Consider the following 20963-nt stretch of genomic DNA (forward strand, 5'->3'; position numbering starts at 1 on the left):
ACAATACTGGCCCTTTTCCTCCTCTGACTTATATAACTGGAAAAATAATAACCCTCCTTTTTCCGAGGCTCCCACTAGGCTGACTGGATTGGTGGAGTCCCTTATGTTCTCTCACTAGCCCACTTGGGATGATTGTCAACAACTCCTGGGGACTCTCTTCACCACGGAGGAGCGAGATCGAATCCTACTGGAAGCCAGGAAGCAAGTTCCTGGACAAGACGGGAGACCCACCCAACTCCAGCATGTCATCAATGATCGGTTCCTGCTGCGCCGCCCTAATTGGGACCCGAACACCTCTGAAGGTAGGGAGCATCTGTCCATCTATCGCCAGACTCTAGTAGCGGGTCTCCGAGCAGCCGCACGCTGGCCCACCAATTTGGCCAAGGTAAAAGAGGTTATTCAGGGAGCGGACGAATCGCCCTCAGTCTTTTTAGAAAAACTAATGAAAGCATACCGTAGGTATACTCCATTTGACCCTCAATCAGAGGATCAAAGAGCCTCAGTGGCCATGGCCTTTATCGGCCAATCAGCTCCAGACATTAGATGCAAGCTGCAGCGTTTAGATGGGTTGCAGGACCTAGCCTTGTGAGATTTAATCAAAGAAGCTGAAAAAATGTTTTATAAGAGAGAAACAGAGGAAAAAGAGAGAGAGAGAGAGAGATAGGAAAAAGAGTTGATAAGAAAGAAAAGGAGAACGAAAGAATTAACAAAGATCCTGGCCACAATAGTTGAAAGAAACACTGAAGGTAGAGGACGAGCTAGAGAAAATCCCTACAAAAAGGTCCTTAGTGCGGGGAGCAAGTGGCAGTCGCTACTGCGTCTGGACTACCAAAAGAACCATGGACCTGGGGAAGGGGAAGGTTCAACACTCCTTCCTAGTTATCCCTGAGTGCCCTGCCCCGCTTATGGGAAAAGGCTTATTAACTAAACTAAGGGCGAGAATCACCTTCAATCCTAAGGGGCCAAAGGTGGAATTTTTAAACCCGCTAATAAACCAACCTGTAATAACTGCCCTCACCTTGCCAGTCGAAGAAGAATATCAGCTGTACGTAAAACCAGAACAGCTCCACAGTTCAATTCCTCAGGCCTGGCTTGAAGAATTCCCTAATTCCTGGGCAGAAGTTGCCGGGTTAGGGTTGGCAGTCAATCAGCCCCCAGTAGTAGTGACCCTAAAGCCCACCGCCTCTCCAATTCAGGTAAAACAATACTACTTAAGCAAGGAAGCCCAAGAAGGAATCAAGCCCCATATAAAAAAATTCCTTGGCTTGGGAGTACTTAAGCCCTGTCAATCAGCCTGAAACACTCCCTTGTTGCCGGTCAAAAAGCCAGGGACTAGAGACTATAGACCGGTGCAAGACTTACGGGAAATAAATAGCAGAGTGTAGGATATACATCCTACGGTGCCAAATCCCTATAACCTGCTCAGCACTCTCCATCCTGAAAAGACTTGATATACTGTGCTTGATCTAAAAGATGCTTTCTTCTGCCTGCCCTTGCATAAGGACAGTCAACCCTTGTTCGCTTTTGAGTGGATCGATCCAGAGACAGGATCCTCAAACCAACTGACTTGGACACGCTTGCCCCAGGGGTTCAAAAACTCCCCCACCATTTTTGACGAAGCTCTTCATAAAGACTTAAGCTCCTTCAGAATTCAGCATCCCAGAGTCACCTTGCTACAATATGTGGACGACTTACTGTTGGCAGCAGACACTAAGGAGGACTGTGAGAATGAAACCCGAAAACTGTTAAGTAAGCTAGCCGCACTGGGGTACCGAGCCTCGGCCAAAAAGGCCCAAATCTGTAAAAGGGAAATAATCTTCCTTGGACATACTCTTAAGAATGGAAAGTGATGGCTCACCAAGGCTAGAAAGAAAACTGTAACACAAATACCCCCGCCCACGACCCGAAAGCAGCTACGAGAGTTCTTAGGGACAGCGGGATTCTGCCGGTTGTGGATCCCAGGGTTTGCAGCCCTTGCTGCCTGATTATACCCCTTGCTCAAAGGAAGCGCTGATTTCCAGTGGGGAATAGAACAGCAGGAAGCCTTTGACAGCATTAAGAAAGCGCTCCTGTCAGCTCCAGCTTTAACCCTCCCAGACGTGAATAAACCTTTCACACTCTACATAGAAAAAGGAGAGGCGTGGCTAGAGGGATCCTAACACAGGCTTTAGGCCCCTGGAGGAGACCGGTGGCCTATCTGTCCAAGCGATTAGATTAAGTTGCCAGCGGATGGCCACGCTGTCTCAAAGCCATCGCGGCAGCTGTCCTCCTGGCAAAAGATGCAGACAAACTCACTCTAGGACAGAAGCTGACCATAATAGCCCCTCACGCCCTGGAAAGCATAATACGCCAGCCTTCAGATAGATGGATGTCAAATGCCAGAATTACCCACTATCAGAGCATCCTCCTAGACAAAGACAGGGTGACTTTCGGGGCCCCGTCAGCTTTAAACCCGGCTATGCTCCCGGACAAGACCGCGGGACCTGTGCTGTACACTTGCCAAGAGATATTAGCTGAAGAGACCGGAATCCACAGAAACTTAAAAGACCAACCATTACCTAACTCAAAGGTAACCTAGTTTTCGGACGGAAGCAGCTTTCTCCAACACGGTAAGAGGCAAGCGGGAGCGGCGGTAGTCAGTGGGACAAAAGTTATTTGGGAGGGAATTGTACCCTCTGGCAGCCTCAAAAAAGAAAGAACTGGCAGATCGCGTAGCCAGAAAATGTCAGGCATGTCAAATTATAAACGCCTACCCCACAAAATCACCTAACAGAAAAAGACTAAGGGGAACTCGACCTGGGCAGTTCTGGGAAGTTGACTTTACTGAAATTAAACCTACAAAATATGGACTTAAATACTTACTAGTTTTTATAGACACCTTTTCAGGATGGGTTGAAGCCTACCCAACTAAAAGAGAAACGGCCCAGGTCATAATCAAGAAAATTATGGAAGAAATTTTTCCCCGGTTCAGTCTGTAAAGAAGGATTTTATAAAATTTAACAGTAGCTAACTTTTCTTATGTAAAGAAGGATTTTATAAAACTTAACAGTAGCTAACTTTTCTTATGTAAAGAAGGATTTTATAAAACTTAACAGTAGCTAACTTTTCTTATGTAAAGAAGGATTGTAAAGAAAAGAGTTATGGGCCCCATCAGGCTAAGAAAAACAACCCGGGACTTCCCAGGGGGAGTTATCTGCTGCCTTTGTTATGCAAGGTTTTCTGCTGCCTTGGTTATGCAAGGTTGTAACTGCCGGAGGAAGTTTATCTAAGAATGCAACTGAGAAGGTTGAGTGAGGGAGTTTTGCATGAGACAGCTGCTTCTTGCATGAAGCAGCTCCCATGACTCATGCGCGAAAAATGTTTATCTGCTTCTTGCAAAATGTTTGTTATCTACTTCTTGCAAAATGTTCGTTATCTACTTCCTGCATAAAGCAGAACCTGTAACTCATGTTCAACCCTCAAACCCCACCCCCTTATCCTGGCCCTCAAAAAGCTTCCCAAAACCCAGGCTCGGGGCTCTCTGTTCCTGCGTGTTCAGTGAGCCCCATGCATGTGTGGTAAATAAACCCCTTGCGTGTTGCATGAGAGAACGTCTCTTGGAGTCTTCCTTTGCATGGCAAAATTCTCGAATTCTCGAATTCTTACAGGTCTACCAAAGGTAATAGGGTCAGATAACGGACCCGCATTTGTAGCCCAGGTAAGTCAGGGTGTGGCCAGGATATTGGGGATTAGTTGGAAATTGCATTGCACATACAGATCCCAAAGCTCAGGACAGGTAAAAAAAAGAATGAACAGGACAATTAAAGAGACCCTAACCAAATTAGCTATAGAGACTGGCTTGAAAGATTGGACCATGCGCCTGCCTTATGCCCTGTTCAGAGCCAGAAATACCCCCTCTGCACTCTTGTGTAATCTAACCCCTTATAAAATCTTATATGGAGCACCAACTCCAGTCAAGGACATGTCCTCCATTCTAGAGATTAATAGTTCCCTTCATACCCCCTTGCTTGACAGGCTGCGAGCCTTAAAAAAAGCCCAGCGGTTCCTGTGGCGGCAGCTCTCCACCTCCTACCAGCCAGGAGACAACAGAACTCTGCATCAATATCAGGTGTGAGACTTCATCTATGTCCGCCACCACCAGGTACAGACTCTTGAACCTCGCTGGAAAGGACCGTATCAGGTACTCTTGACCACCCCCACCACAGTCAAGGTCGATGGCATCGCATCCTGGATCCACGTGTCTCATCTCAAACCTGCGCCTTCGCCCTCTTAGTCCCAATGAAAACTGGAAAGGACTGACAATCCTCTCAAGCTGCAGGTTCGTAGAATTACTTCTCCTTCTCATCCCTCCCCCACGGGAACCCAATTCCAACCCGCATAAGCCTTGGAAATGAACAATATCCAGATGGGAAAATGGGAAGACTATAAAAACTTGGGAGGGAGCAGGGGAGCCTTCGTTCCTGGTACCCCCTTATAATCTTACCACTCTGGGGGTCACTGTCGCTGCCGGTATAGGCACAGGGACTGCTGCCATTGTACATAGCAATCAACAAACCAGTCAGTTACAAGCCGCGATAAATCAAGACTTAAAAGAAATAGAAAAATCTGTCTCAGCCCTTCAGAACTCTCTAACCTCCCTTTCAGAAATAGTTCTGCAGAATAAGCGGGGACTTGGCTTACTTTTCCTTAAAGAGGGGGAACTATGTGCAACTTTAAAAGAACAGTGTTGTTTCTATGCGGATCACTCTGGTGTTATTAAAAAGTCCATGACAAAACTCAGAGAGCACCTTCGTGAAAGACAAAAAAAAAAAAAAAGAGAGAGGCGCAACAGGGATGGTTTGAATCTTAGTTTACTAAGTCCCCCTGGTTAACGACGCTATTATCTGCTCTCCTTGGGCCTTTAATTGTGTTACTTTTAATAATAACTATAGGACCATGTATTCTAAATAAAATTATACAGTTTTTACAGGGGCAGATTGGAAATGTCAAATTAATGCTCATCAGACAATAGTACTCAGTGTTAAATAATCCAGAAAATCTCTAAGATTAGAGATATATACGAAAAGGAGTGGGGAATGTAAAAGGGAATTTTATAAAGCTTAACAGTAGCTAATTTTTCCTGCTTAATTTAGCTATTTACATATATTTTAGCTTCTGAAATATCCAGCAAAAGCATTTGTGTCATTTTATATTCACGGCTATGCATTTGGTGTGAGTTAAGAATTATAAAGAAAAGAATTACGGGCCCCATCAGGCTGAAGATAAACAATCCTGGTGCCAAGATTACTTGTTGTAAAACTGCCAAGATTACTTGTTGTAAAACTGTTAAGATTACTTGTAGTAAAACTGTTAAGAAATGCTTGCTGTAAAACTGTTCCTTATCTGCTTTTTTGCTAAACAGCCCCTGTGACCCATGCTCAACCCCCACCCCCCTCATCTTACCCTTTAAAAAGCTTTTGCAAACTCAGGCTCAGGGCTCTCTGTTCCTGCGTGTTCAGTGAGCCCCACACATGTGTGGAAAATAAACCCCTTGCGTGTTGCATGAGAGAACGTCTCTTGGAGTCCTCCTTTGCGTGGCAAAACTCTCGAATTCTTACACTATGATTGTGGAAACCAAAAACACTATAATGCTTATCCAAGTCCTTTACCCCACTTTTGCTTTTTCATGAAATGTTTAGAATTGTATGAGTGAACTCCAGAGATTAGGCCTCAACATTGCTGAAGTCCCATTATCAGCAACTTCAAAAGAAAGCTAATTAATGCACTCCATGTACTTTGTAATATCTAAGACATTATCTAAGTTTATCAAGTAATATATCAGAAAAATGGATCATGGCCCTAGGCTTTATCAGTTAAAGAAAAAAATTCTGTCTCATGTTACTCACTCCACCCTAGCGTTCCACACAATTTACCTTACAGGCTCCAAAAGATAAATTGTAACAAGAATTCTTTCCCTCAGAATATAGCAATTCATACTGAGACACTTACTCTTATAACTAATTAAAAAAAAGGGACCCACATTCACATCAATAGTAACTTCAGACCACAGAACTCTCACCATTCATTGCTGTTCTTTCTAACCTTTAAAGTAAACATTCTATGCTAGTGGATTTAGCCATAAACCATGTTGAGTTTACTGAAGGAATGGACTTCATCATATAATACCTTTCACATATGTTTAAAAATGCATTTAAAATATATAAGCAAAATGCATCATTCTTGCTACTTCATATTCAAGAATTTAATATGGTGATCTGTATAAGGGGATCTATTCTAAAAAGGTAATTTATAGCTTGTTTCTCCAAATGAAATAGCCTTATTTTTCATGACTTGATTCTAGGCTAAGAGACACCAGGAAAGAATGAAAGAAAGCTATTAGAATGTTAAGAGGGGCACTGAAAAAGGATTGAGTGTTTATCTTGTAATCAAAGAACAACCTCCAGCCAGATCATCAAAACAATAGCCCTCAGAACTGAGAGCAGGGTGACAAGTCCTCTGGGGCAAAGTGCAGTGCTCAGGCACAAAGAATCAGCCACAACCCACTTTCCAAGAACTCCCATCACATATACATAAATAAACCTTGCTAAAAATAACAGGAAGGTAAAGGGCACATTTCTAGGAATTACTGGAATTGATCCAGAAGTCCCTCAAACTTCCTTCTCAACAGTTACACGTGGGGAGGAGACTTGAGGTGGAGTGCTGGAAGAGTTTGCTTATTTGAATTCTAAGAAGTCAAGAGAATCCTTAGAGAAATGGCAATGCCAGGACTTCCTTTCCTGGAAAAATGACAGAATCAGGAAAGGTGACTTTGGGTAGCCTGTGGGTCAGGGAATGGGATGGTGCCTCACTGGAACCACAGAGAGCACCAGGACTTTGCCAGCTCCATCCACAATCAGCATCTGAGGAGCAGCTTTCCTTAGATATTACAACTCCAGGAGACATTGAGTTAGTTGAATGGGAGGAAATTGATTTTATTTTTTAAGTCCAGAGGGCTTTATTAAAGAAAAACGTAGTGAAAGACCTTGCTCAAACTAGAGAGAAAGGGAGATATATCCCAGCATTGCCCTTTCTTTCACCTCCCAATCTTATGTCCGTATCTCACTTTGGCTCAACCGTGCTAGATACCATTTGGCGAAGTAATCTGTGAAAAGTAGTTTGCAGAGATTCCTGTGTATTGAACAGAGCAGAAGGGGAGGAACAATGAATGCATCTGAAAGCAAACAGGAGTTCAAGGCACAGTTGTCCACAGTGGATGATGAAGGGGTTTTGTTGGTCCACTTAGCAGTGAACAAAAAGATACCTCCTTAGTCAAAATAATTGCTTGTTGCTGCCCTGGTCAAGACAGATGCTTCAGCATTCTGGCCTCCTGTAGAAAGCTTTGAAAAACAGTAAGAACTAGCAGAAACATCTTTCTCAGTGCTCCAGAAAATAAATGACTGCAATTGACAGGGTCAGCATTAAATCAAGAAAAAGGCTACTTAAAAGCATTAGGATCTCCTGGCACCCAGGCTGGCCTTTTTCCTACCCCTCACTGGTGGGCACAGAGCCAGCTGGGGTTCCCAGTATGGATCCCAAAGTTCCAGTTCCAGAGAGAGCAGGGTAACCATTGAGCACATATGGGGGACACATAGGTCTGGCACAGTTTGTCTGGTGGTGGCCAAGGGACTGAATGTTCCAGAATTTTCCCAGGTGGGGAATGCAACTCACAGGGCTTTCCTACAGAATGTGATGGAAAAGGAATCAAATGGATACATGAGGCAAGAAATTATCGGCTGTAGGACATATACTGTAGTAACCTGGACCAAAAGTAAGCTGTTACCTAAGGAAGAGGGGACATTTGGAACCATGTAAGTGGGGATCTTGAGAGCCACATACATATACTCAAGGCTGGAGGCATGATCAGAAAGGACCAGGGAAGATCCCTATGCTTTGGCCTGGAGCTAGATGCTAAACTCACCCTATAGATAATCTCAGAAAGACAACACTCCCAGAGGTCATTCTGCAAGGACTTGGAAAGGCATTTTCTAATTTTCCCCCTGCTTTTCTGTCCTTATTTTTTGTTCATGTCTGGCATTGATGGAAATATCTGTTTTTAACACTAGCCAGACATAAGCTTAAGGAACAGATGGCTCAGAGTCTAAATTCCAGTGATAACACATTAAAATATAAAAATGACCAGGTTTCAATAAAAGATTACAAACCATACAAAGAAACAGAAGCAATAGCCCAGGCAAAAGAGAAGATTAAAGCATTAAAAACCATCATTGAAGAGATCAGACTGGGAACATTCCAAATAAAGACTTTTTAAAAGTTGTTCTTAAATATACTCAAGGAGCTAAAGGAAAATATGGAAAAAGGACTAAAGGAAATCAGGAAAATGATAGATTAACACAGAGAGAATATCAATAAAGAGATGGAAATTATGAGAAGGAACCAAACAGAGCTGAAGTTCACAGTAAGAGAAATTAAAATTTTCTGAATACAGGGTAAAGGATGATATGGTCCACATTTTAAAACTTCAACTTCTGTATGAGTCCCAAGGCAGAGATGTTCATCAGTTGCAAATTTATATTTTGGGTAGCACATTATGTAATTCAACTTGTATGGTCAGTTTATCTGAACACCATAATTACATGGAATCTTGAATAAGGCATGAGATTTTGTTGGTTTATTCAGGTTATTGTGATGCCCTGATATATCCCAGAATAATTTGGGCAGAGAATTAAAAAATATTTGCAAAGTTTCATTGGGGGACTGGGGAGAAAGGAAAAAATATTAAACTTACCCATCTTGGGAATTCCTGATATTTTTCACAAGCAGTGGGGACAACCAATTTAATAGTCTAAGCCTTGTTTGCTCCTATGAAACTTATGCCTTCAAAGGTTAGGCTAAGCCCACCAATAACTATGCATAAGAGTCACCCTCAGAGAACCTCTTTTGTTGCTCAGATGTGGCCTCTCTCTCTAAGCTAACTCAGCAGGTGAATTCACTGCCCTCCCCCCTACATAGGACATGACTCCCATGGGAATAAATCTCCCTGGCAATGTGGGACAGGACTCCTGGGATGAACCAGGTCCTGGCATCATAGGATTGAGAAAGGCTTCTTGAACTAAAGGGAAAAGGGAGAAATGAGACAAAGTTTCAGTGGCTGAGAGTTTTCAGAGTTGAGAGGTTATCCTAGAGGTTATTCTTATGTACTATGTAGATCTCCCTTTTCAGTCTATGGTGTATTGGAGTGGCTGGAGGGAAGTACCTGAAACTGCTGAACTTTAATCCAGTAGCTTTGATTCTTGAAGATGATTGTATAACATTTACAATGTGACCATGTGATTGTAAAAACTTTGTGTCTGATGCTCCTTTTATCCTGAGTTTGGACACATGAGTAAACAAATAAGGACACAAAATAAATAAAAATAGGATTAAAAAAATTGGGTAGATTAAAATACTAGTGGCTAATGAGAGGGAAGGGAAAGAGGTATGGAATGTATAAAAAAAGAAAGTTTTTTCTTTTTTTTCATTTTCTGGAGTGATGTAAATGCTCTAAAAATGATCATGGAGATGAATACACAACTATGTCATATGTATTAATGTGATGATATTGTGAGCCACTAATTGTATCCTATGGATGGACTATATATGTGTGTGAAGATATCTCAAAAATAAAACAATACAAAAAGAATCAAACTGCAGAAAACCAAAGATAGAGAGAGAAGTCTGAAAGCGACAGGAGAGAAGCAACATGTCACATACAAGGCAGGTTCAATAGTATTAATTGCTGACTTCCCATCTAAAATCCTGGAGGCAAGAAGGCAGAGGGAAGACATATTTAAAGGGCTGAAAGCATAATCTGCCAACAAGAATTCTATACCTAATAAAACTGTCTTTCTAAATAAGGGAGAGATTAAGACATTTCCAGATAAACAAAGTTAAGGGACTTCATCAAACAGATGGCTCTACAAGAAAAACTAAAATCTTAGGCAGATTGCAAGAAAGGATTAGAAAACTGACTAAAGAATTTCTTCTGTGAAGAAATAAATATCTCTTTTAAAAATAATTATGTGGGTAAATATAAATACCAGTATTAATTGTATTTTGATTCATAACTCCACTTTTTACTTTCTGTGGGATCTAAAAGATACATGCATAAAATATAATGATAAATTAATGGTTCTAGACTCAATGTATAAATATGTAATTTGTAACAAATTATATATGTAATTTGTAATAAATTCTATATGTAATTGGTAACAAATTATATAAATATGTATTAAAATATTTATATAGATATTATATAAAGGTGGGGGGATGGAGGAGTATAAGAACATAGATTATGCATGCCATTGAAGGTAACTCAAGTATTGAAATAATGAAGTTGTTATAGCCTTAGAATGTTAAATTTAAGCCCCAAGGTAACCACAGAGAAAACATCATAAAATATGCAAACTCATAGAGACAAAGTAGAGTACAGTTTGCCAGGTATGGTGGGCAGGGACAATAAGGAGTTAATTCAAAACAAGGGTATGGTTTCTTTTTGGGGTGAAGGGAAATTTCTAGTAATGGATGATGGTGAGGATACTGCAAAACTGTTAATATGATTAATCCCACTGAATGCTATGCTTGAGAGAGGTTGGGATGGGAAAATTTATGTTGTATTTATTTCCACAATTAATTAAAAAAAGAAAGATAACTAAAGAGACAATGACAATTCCCTGCAATACATAATACTGGGTAGGATCTAAAGATAGAGGAGAAAAGGCTCAAAGGGACATTATTGGGACATCAGAAAAAAATCAGAACATAGAATATAAGCTTTCTATCAATGGTAAATTTCTTGAACCTGGTAATTGTACTCAGGGTGATTATATATGTGAATATCCTCATTCACAGGACATGTACATGGAAGTATTATGTGGTCAAGGATTATGATGCATGCAAAATGCTCTCAAATGTTCAGAAAATGAGTAGATAGAAAGATAGATGATAAAGCAAAGGTGGCAAAATGTTAAAACTGGTGGATCTGGCCATCAGTGTGGTGGGAGTATGCTCAAGCTTTCTGTATGGTGTTTGTATTATTTTTGCAAGGTTGCATAAGTTTGATGTATTTTAAAAATAAAAAAGTAAAAAAAAAAAGAAAGAACAAATGAAAGCATAGGGTCTAATTATGTATGCATATGAAGATCTTAATTTTATTGACTCTATAATGTAGGTCATGCCAGAGTAGAATCACTGGAGTGCATACATCCTATATTACAAATATATTAGAAGTTCAGTTATATTGAGATAATAGAATGAAGCTTAAAAAATATTAAAATGCTTGTCCACTCTTTAATTGTGTGCTTTTCTGAATTAGTGATAACGTTACCAGAAAAGTCTTAACAAAAAGTAATAAAAACTACAACTTCTTCCCAACCACTGTGAAACAACACTAGTGATAGAGAGAAGGTCACCCATTTTGCAACTACAGTGCTGGGAAAGTGAACTTTGCCTAGTTTGAGAGTGAACTACAGTTGGATCTTTCAGCAAGGCATTAAAAATGTCATGGAAAATTCATTTCCTCCCTAAATGCCACAGGCATATGCTCCTTACATGGGATAGTTTCTTATCCATGGAATATAAAATAACTAGAAAATAAACACTAGGAATCAAAAGTTAAAATGATATGCTGAAAATTCATAGAAACTAAAAGTAGGTTATGGGTTGGGGGGAGGGAGGAGAAGTGCGAGATTGGGAAATTAATGCTTAGTGTGTACAGAGTGTCTGTCTGGGTGATGGAGATGTTTTGGTAATGGATGGTAGTGATGGTAGTAGCATAATGTGAAGGTAATTAATGCCAGTGAATTGTATGCTTGAAGGTGGCTAAAAAGGAAATGCTATGCTGTATATATTTACCACAATTTTTTTTAAAGACATACTAATTTTAGATAATTCTTGCAGTACAGTAACATAATACTGTGGGTTTAATAAATATGTAAATGCACCAGAAATTTGCAAATTTGAATTTCTATCATCTGAAGGACAACAACTTAGTGAGGATCATTAAATTTTCGTCTATTTTATTTTCTTTCATAAAAGATAAACCACGCACTGCCCCCTATGTGGGGCATTACTCCCAGAAGTATAAATCTCTTAGCAACATGAGACATGACTCCCAGGGATGAGCCTGGACCAGGCATTGTGGGATTGAGAATGACTCCTTGACCAAAAAAAGGAGAAAAGATATGAAACAAAATAAATGTTTCAGTGGCTAAGACATTTCAAATGGAGTTGAGAGGTCATTTTCGAGGTGACTCTTAAGCAAGCTTTTGCCAGATATTTCAAGCTACCACAGTATGCTATGCCCCAACCAACAGTATTCCAGAAAACCCTAGGGAGTGCCCTGAGCTCTTTCTATGTCTCCATCAAGATTTTTCTTAGTAGTTTATTTTTTCAGAAACCTAAGGCCTCCAGATGGATCCTAGACCTGATAAGTCCTGAAACTCAGAGGTACTAGTTCTCCAAGAACTTCAACCAGCTTCATTCCTCCTCCCTATAAGCTCAACACCCCTTTCCAGAATGAAGAACTTAAAATGGGCATTGTTCAGATACCCTTGAAGACTGGAAGATCAAATGAGAGGAAGGAGGTGTAACTGAGAATTAAGATTTAACAAATGACTGTGAATACTGACTCATTATATAGATATTTCTTTTTAGTGCCTAGTCTTTTAGAATAGCTGGAAGGAAATACCTGAAGTTGTTGAACTGTACTCCAGTAGCCCTGACCTTTGATAATGATTGAATAACTGTATTGAAAAAGAAAAAAAGTCAGTTGCCCATGTTTGCATGGCTCTACTTCTGGATGCTTTATTCTGTTCCTCTGATATATACATATCTACCTCTGTCAATATGCACTGTCTTAGTTAACCTACCTCTACTGTAAGTCTTAAAATTGGGTAAGGGATATGGGATGTTTGGGATTTTCTAATTTCTTTCCTGGAGTGATGCAAATGTTCTAAAAATGATCATGGTGATGAATACCCAACAATGTGATGATGCTGCAAATCATTGATTGTATTCTTTGGATGGATTGTATGTGTATGAATATAACTTCATAAGATTAAATTTTAAAAAAGTACAAAATGGAATTACATGCTGAAAATTAAAAAAAAAAAGATCAGCCATGTAATTTAATATCCAAAAATAATCCTTCTGATTTTGTAAAACTCTAAGATTCAACTTTTTATCAGTCAGTCTAAATGTTATTTTACCTTAATTTATATTGATTCTATTTCTAATCAGCTAGCTAAAATATATGTGTGTTTGTGTGTATATATATACATGTATGTATGTTACAGCGCTCACTGATAATATTTCAAACAGGCTTAAAATAGACAAACAGTGTAAAAAACTGGAAATTTCTGCCCTGAAAAAGTAAAAATATTCTGAAAATAGAGATAATGGGTTGAAAAATTCATCATGAGGGAGAACTTGGTTTCAGTTTAAACAAATAAAATGTATGTGCAACTGACTAGAAAGGCCCTCTGGAGTAAAAATCTTGGTAATCAACATTGCCTACAAGGAAGATAATGAAATTGTGTTTTGGTCTAACAGTTGCCCAAACTGTGGCCAAGAGGTTTGTACAGACCAAGGCCTGTTTTTGTACAAACCAAGCTCAAAATGATTCTCAAGTGTTTAAACAGTTGAATTATAAAAGAAGACAAAGACCCATATGTGACAGAAACTGTACATAGCCTAGATGTGCACAGAAGCTAGAGATAGGGGAAAGGCCACCCAATGAGGTTTAACCTAAATGCAAGGGAACGGATAGAAGTGATGGTAACTGATGAGTGGGGTTATAAGTAACATTGCCATTGAAGGTGAATATGATTGAAAGGGGATGTATAGTGCCATGTATCCCACTGATTACATCTACAATTTTAAAAAGTTCTCACATGAACTATTTCAAGGTTTGATAGTGGACAAAGAGTCAATAGTAGAGGACTATGGGGGGAAACTAAAACTATGGCCAATAGTTAACAGGGAGACATCAGCAGTACCATAGCAGTACTAGGGGCAACTAATTGGGGGAGGGACAAGTGATAAGGGGTAGTTTTACTTTTTTTTTTTTTACATGGGCAGGCATCAGGAATCAAACCCAGGTCTCTGGCATGGCAGGCGAGAACTCTGCCTGCTGAGCCACAACGACCCACCTGATAAGGGGTAGTTTTGATTTAATATTTGGTGACACTGTGTTTGTCGGTACTTTGTTGGTATGGATCAATGAAATTGTCTAAAACTGAGAGTGCTGCTGATTGTACAATCAAGTGAGAATATGTAAGACATGGTTTGTTTATTTTGGACTTGTCTATGATGCCCAGTAGATGGAGGGAGCTGAAGGGTACAATGACTGAGAAGCAGAATGGTGACCTGGGATACATTCATATGATGGAATATAGTGTGGATACATTTAGATAATGTAATATGGTGTGGTAACAAAAAGGAAGGACATTGAGAGGCATGCAACCAACTGAATAAACCTTGGGGACGATGTATTGTGCAAAATAACCAGAAAGAAAAGAATAAATATGCTAAGGTCTCTTCCAGAATATACTTATAAGAAATTGGAGCCTACATTGTAAACCCTTATAGCAGCCATACTTAGTCTGAAGTTTTAAGTGTATTTCTAGATTCTGAGACACTGAACTATATGTGTATCAGCTGGTATTTCCCTGGAACTGTGAGTAATTTTGTGACACCTAAAAACCCAGAAATGGAATGCTGCAGCCCTGAAAGTTAGCATAGCTATATACAGTAATAAAGTAACTAAAAAGGAGATGAATCTTCACTTAAGAGTTAAAAACAATTTTCAAAAGTCTGGCTGGGACTAAAGTAAATCAGAATACAGGGTTAAAGGTGATAACGTATGTACTCTAGACCTTCACCTACTGTATGAGACCAAAGGCAGAGAGGTTTATTATGTAGAACCTAAATTTTCTGTGAAACACAATCTTAATCAACCTGTCTGGGTAGCTCATTTAAACAACCTAAATTCTGGAGTCCAGAATGGAAATGAGGCCTTGTAATTCTGTATAGCTTAATATAACACCAGGATACATCTCAGACCATGGTGGGCTGATAATTAAAACATATTGATAGACCAAAAAAAAAAAATAGTATTGGTAGAGTTCATTGGAGGTCTGAAGATAAAAAAAAAAAAGGATCTATTAAACTTCTTCATCTGGGAAACCCCACGTGACTTCCAATAAAATAGGCCAAGCCCTTGATTTTGAGACTTGCACTTAGGAAGCTTATTTCTGTAGTGGGGAGGCTAAGACTACCCATAGTGAGGCTTAAGAGTTTTTTCCAGTTTTCATCTTTAAATTTAACTTGCTTACTTATGAGTTTCTTCATTAGTAAAAGAAACTAAATAGACCACATTATGTCCTGTTCACTGAAATTTAATGTATACTTAAGAGATCAATATTTAAAATGTTGTTCTAGGCTTTTTTTCCCTTAAAATATAATACCCAGGTTTATTGTATCTCACTCACCCTTAAAATTACTTTGCAACCTTTTAGGATAATTATTACTAACTTTTTCTAAGAACTTTGTATAGCTTAAAATAAAACATATGGGAGATGTTGGCATTTTATGTGTGTAAAAACAACATAATTAACCCCATATTTATACCACACTATCACTGTTGATGATATCAATTTCTTTAAAAATTGTTATAAAATACAACACATAGTAATATTGAACAAACTGATATCAGGCCTAAGGACCAAAGATAAGAAAGATAAATCTTTTGTCCAATACAGTGAAAGTAATTATAAAAACAGACCTCAGCCACTTATAAAGTATCTGAAGAGATGAATTCACACTATGATTTAGAAAATGGTCCATTCCCCTGTTGTCTGTTGGATCTGATTATTTCTACTTAAACTAGTACAGCTCTACTAGGTTCTCTTTGGTGTTTTCTTTGGACTCAGTCGTGTTTTTAACACCCCAGCTAAGAAGTCAGTCATTCAAAATAAAGTGTCAGTGGCTGAGAGATTTCAAACAGAGTTGAGAGGTTATCCTGGAGGTTATTCTTACACATATATAGATATCCCTTTTTAGTTTATGGTGTACTGGAAGGGAGTACTTGAAACTGATCAAGTGTGTTCCAATAGCCTTGATTCTTGAAGAAGATTGTATAAACATATAACTTTCACAATGTGACCCTGTAATTGTGAAAAGCTTGTATCTGGGCTCCTTTTATCCAGGATTTGGACAGATGAGTAAAAAAAAATATGGATAAAAAATAAATAAATAATGGGGGTGATATGGGGTAAAATAAATTGGGTAGATGGAAATACTAGTGATCAATGAGAAGGAGGGGTAAGGGGTATGTATGAGTTTTTTCTGGAGTGATGCAAGTGTTCTAAAAGTGATCATGGTGATGAATACATGACTATTTGATGACATTGTGAACCACTGATTGTATGCCATGTATGGACTGTATGTGAGTGAAGATTTGTCAATAAAAGTATTAAAAAAATAAAAAATCAGTCATTGAGGCCTTTTTAAAAATCTATTCAAGATGCCCATGCTTCCTTTTCCATCTCCTTATCACAACAATCCATAAAGTGCATCTGGCAGAGGTGAACCTCTGGCTCTCCCTCTTTCATGTTGTCAGTGGGCCAGATTCTTGGGCCCTTTTTTTCAGGGTTGGGGGGGTTAGCGGTGCATGGTCCAGGAATTGAATCTGGGTCTCCTGCATGGAAGGTGAGCATTCTGCTACTGACCCATATGCACCTGCTTGGGCCCTTTAAATTGCACAGTGTGTGCAGCAGTATCTTTTGGGTCCTGCCTCTTACATAGGCATTGCTATTTTCTCTTTGGAGGAAACCTTTTTAAGGAAATGAATATCCATGAAATCCTGTCCAGATTAATATTGTTAACAGTATAAAACAGTAGTCAAACCACTCTCGAGAGATTTCATAACAAGTTCTGATAATTTGGAAAAATTGCCTATTGCTAGCAGGCTGTCATCGAGCCAAACAAATGGGGCACTTGGGATCACATCTTCCTGATCAAGTGGCCCACAAACTTTCTTGTCCTTCTAGATTTTTGCTCACTAGTAAGTGATGAGTCCATGCATCAGGTCCTTCAGTACTTTGGTGGAAGACTCCAGGCAAGGATATCTATCTGAAATAGTGGAATCATATTTCCAACTGTACAATTTAATAATCCCATCATTTCTGTAGTTTCTCAACTGCCATTTGGATGTTGTAGATGGGTTTCACCTACAGGAATGTTCCTAATGTGGTTCTCAGAAACTGGTCAATATGCCAGATAGAGCTTCTGCTCTGTCTTACTGACTCAGGACCCTATCGATTTGTATTAGAATTTGGATGCTAGTGTTAATGGTGATGCTACCCATCATGGATATGGTGTTTACTGGTCATGTCATCTAAGAGAGCAGAAATAGTTTGGATATTGGGTCCAAAAAGAAAGACTGGTTCAAAGATAACTAGTTTGCGATGAGCAAGTTCTGAAATTTTGCATCAAAGGGTACCATTATCATTTTAAATATCATCTAGATCTAGCTGGAATTCACAGCAAACCATCTGGGCTACCTCAGGGTCCCCAGCCCATGCACTGGGCTTAGTTAAGTTGGATGGACATATACTCAGTTGACTTCACACGTATGAATAGCATGTTGGCATTGAGCTTAATCTCAGCTTGTTCTGAGGTTTGTCCTCCATTTGTTCTATTGGCACAGTATTGGGTCTTTTAACTGTCTACTTAATTCTTGTCTTTTTAGAAAGATATTACGTTCACTAGTGGTTTTGGTCACTCTAGAACCTTCTTTCACATTCTTTGTTATGGAATGACTGATTAGTCTCCCTTTAACTATTTGCATTGTGGAAGGAATTAGGAGCGAAAAAACTATTATGGAGAATAAAGTTTTTTAAAAAAAACATGAGACTAAAATCCACTGTTGGGCACAGAAAAGGGCAAACTCAATAAATTCAATACATTTGGACCATTGTGGTAAATAAAAAGTTCAAACAAAAGTTAGGACTAAAAAACCATGGTTAACCAAAAAGGGCAAACAAATTTAAAATAATTACTTATTAATAGCGCTAGTAAATTTGGTTTGTTATATTTCTTACAATGTTTGGAACGGTTCTTAAGAATTATAAGAGAAATGCCCTTGCTATACAAAAGTTTTGTAATTGCTATTCTTAAATTATGTTCTTCTTGGGGACTGGAAAATATATTTTTATACTGTTTACAGCCAATCATTTTTGTATTTGCCAATTTAAAATCCTGTAGGCCTTTTTTTTATTTTTCTCAATGTTAAATTTTATGATCTTTTTAAATAAATTCATTTCATTAAAACGTTTCAAAAAAAGATTAAATCCATAGTGAGAATGCCTATCAACAACTCCTAGTTCTACTCTCACTTTAATAATGGATATTTGGGTCTCTTTCTCAAATTGCTTCCCAACAAGCAGTGGGGGTAGCTTTAAACTGTGTCCAGGAAGACCTGCCAGGAGCCACGTGTGCTTCCTAGGACCCACGACAGTTTCTGGCACATAACGTTCAGGGCTAATTTGGTACCTGGAACCTACTAAGCCCCTGTACATGCGTGTCCAGTAAACATTAACTAGACGTATTTGAGGAACAGAGAATGCAGAGACCTGATCTCACTCAAGGCAGCAGAGCGGGGGGTAGGGGAATTCCAACTTCACAGGGGCACATTTCTGACGAAACCCCTTTCTTTATCTGGATTGGAAGGCTTTCTGGCGTTATTTTCTCTGCCGAGGCAGTACGGACCTATGAGATACGGTTCTGGCTGTGTTAAAGGCAGGGTCCGACCTTGCCTGATCGCTGCTCTCGGCACGAGAGGCCAAGATCACCTTTCGCCTGCGTCTAAGACTTTGGGGTCCTCTGGGAGCACCTCTTAGTAGTGACGGTGAAATCTGCCTCTTTGTTTGCCCTCCCGTTCTCCCCCGCCTCGTTCCCGCGTTGTCCAGCAGCCATCCACGTGTGGAAGGCTGGACCCACCCCATCCTCAGGCAGAAGAAAGCGCTCCTCCAGGGCCCAGGGAGGAACGTACTCCCGCCAGTCCCCCACGAAGGCTCTCCGGATTGGCTGCACGCCAGTCGGGGTAGCTCGCTGATTGGCCAGCGAGCCGCCGAGTGGGGCCCTTGCTCTGGGCGGAGCCTGGTGAGAGTGCGGGGAGTGAGGAGGAAGGGTTTGCCGGCTGCGTCCAGCGGAGGACTGTAGTTAGCGGAGTACTGCGGTCTCACCGGGACTGGGAAGGAGGCACAGGAAAGGGTAAGGGGTGGGGCGTACGGCGATTCTGAGGTGCAGGGCTGGGGAGGAGGATTGGGACGCGAAGTGGCCCCGGAGGCCCAGGGAGGTGGCGTGGCCGGACGATGAGGAGGAGGCGGCGGCGGCGCCCGGGCTCCCGCACGCGAACGGATACCTGCCGGTACCAGGGGACGCGCCTATCGTGGGCGTGAGCTCACAGCCGCAGGATGGGCCCAAAGCCGGCTGCCTGGCTCTGAATGGGGTATCCCTGGACAACTCCGGGGCTGCCTTGGGAGCCGTGGGTGAGTCGCAGATGCCACTGGCCCCAGAGGAGGAGACCCGGGCCTGCCTGCTGCTCACAGACCCTGGGGAGGAGACCCCTAGGATCGAGCGCCCCCCAGGGCCCCGGACGGCACTCTCCGCGCGGCGCTTTTTGGTACTCCTGATCTTCAGCCTGTGCTCGCTGGTGAACGCCTTTCAGTGGATCCAGTACAGCATCATCAGCAACGTCTTTGAGGGTTTCTACGGAGTCTCCTCCTTGCACATCGACTGGCTGTCCGTGGGGTACATGCTGGCCTACGTGCCCCTCATCTTCCCGGCCACCTGGCTCCTGGACACCAAGGGCCTGTGGGTCACCGCCTTGCTGGGCTCGGGCCTCAACTGCGTGGGTGCCTGGATCACGTGCGGCAGCGTGCAGCAGTATCTCTTCTGGGTCACCATGCTGGGCCAGTGCCTGTGCTCCGTGGCCCAGGTGTTCATCCTCGGGTTACCCTCCTGCATGGCCTCAGTTTGGTTCGGACCCAAGGAGGTGTCCACAGCTTGTGCCACCGCTGTGCTGGGCAATCAGGTAAGGACTGCGGTTGTTAGTGAAAATCTGGTCCTTAAGAAAACGCCCTAGGCAGTGTGAGGTAGGAATACGGATGGACGCTCAGGAGGATTTGGTGAACAAATGAGGTAGAGGAAATGAGCAGTCGTAAGGTCTGTGGCCGTCTTGGATTAAAAACGGTTTTAAACTTCTTTGTGAGGACAGCGCTTTGAAAACCAGTTTATAGTAAGCACCTTGTAATCCTACTTTGGAAATTACCTATAAAATACATAACTGTTGGCCCTTAGATGCCTAACATTATAGAAAACTTGGCAATGCCAAGTGAATGAGACTTGGGTAGGTTTTATTTTTTCCACTGGCATATTTGCAAAAGGCAGTTTTTGGATTCTGGGAGATTTTTTCAATTTCTAGAATGTTCTCTGGCTGGGATCACATGACTACATCCATATTGTACCTCAGGTCAGCTTAAATTCATTTTAAATATCATTCAACCATATTTCCTCATGATCCCATTTAGAATTGCCTAAGCACTCTCTTGTTATATCTTTCTACTTTAATTCTCCATTTAGTGCTTATCATATCTGGTATGCTTATTGTCATATGTTTTATGTTTATTGTTATTTCTTACTTTTCTCCGGTCTCCACCATTAGATTGTAAGTTTTATGAAAATAGCCACGTGGTCTGAATGTACAGAACTGTATCCCCAGCATTTATAATAGTGCTAGGTACACTGTAGGCTCCCCATAAAAAAACTGTTGAAAAATGATTGAGTTTCAAACGCATAGATACTGGCCATCTAGATATCTCCACTTTTATATCTCATAGGAACCCACCATTCAAAGTTTACCT

The 20963-nt window shown here is 40.7% G+C and overlaps 1 pseudogene; it reads left to right on the forward strand.

Annotated features, from left to right (window-relative positions):
- The first annotated feature begins 2458 nt into the window (after positions 1-2458).
- On the forward strand, positions 2459-20277 carry LOC143673149 (choline/ethanolamine transporter FLVCR1 pseudogene; annotated as a pseudogene).
- The last annotated feature ends 686 nt before the right edge of the window (positions 20278-20963 follow it).

This window comes from Tamandua tetradactyla, unplaced genomic scaffold (genome assembly GCF_023851605.1).
Source record: "Tamandua tetradactyla isolate mTamTet1 unplaced genomic scaffold, mTamTet1.pri scaffold_153_ctg1, whole genome shotgun sequence".
NCBI classification, from domain to species: domain Eukaryota; kingdom Metazoa; phylum Chordata; class Mammalia; order Pilosa; family Myrmecophagidae; genus Tamandua; species Tamandua tetradactyla.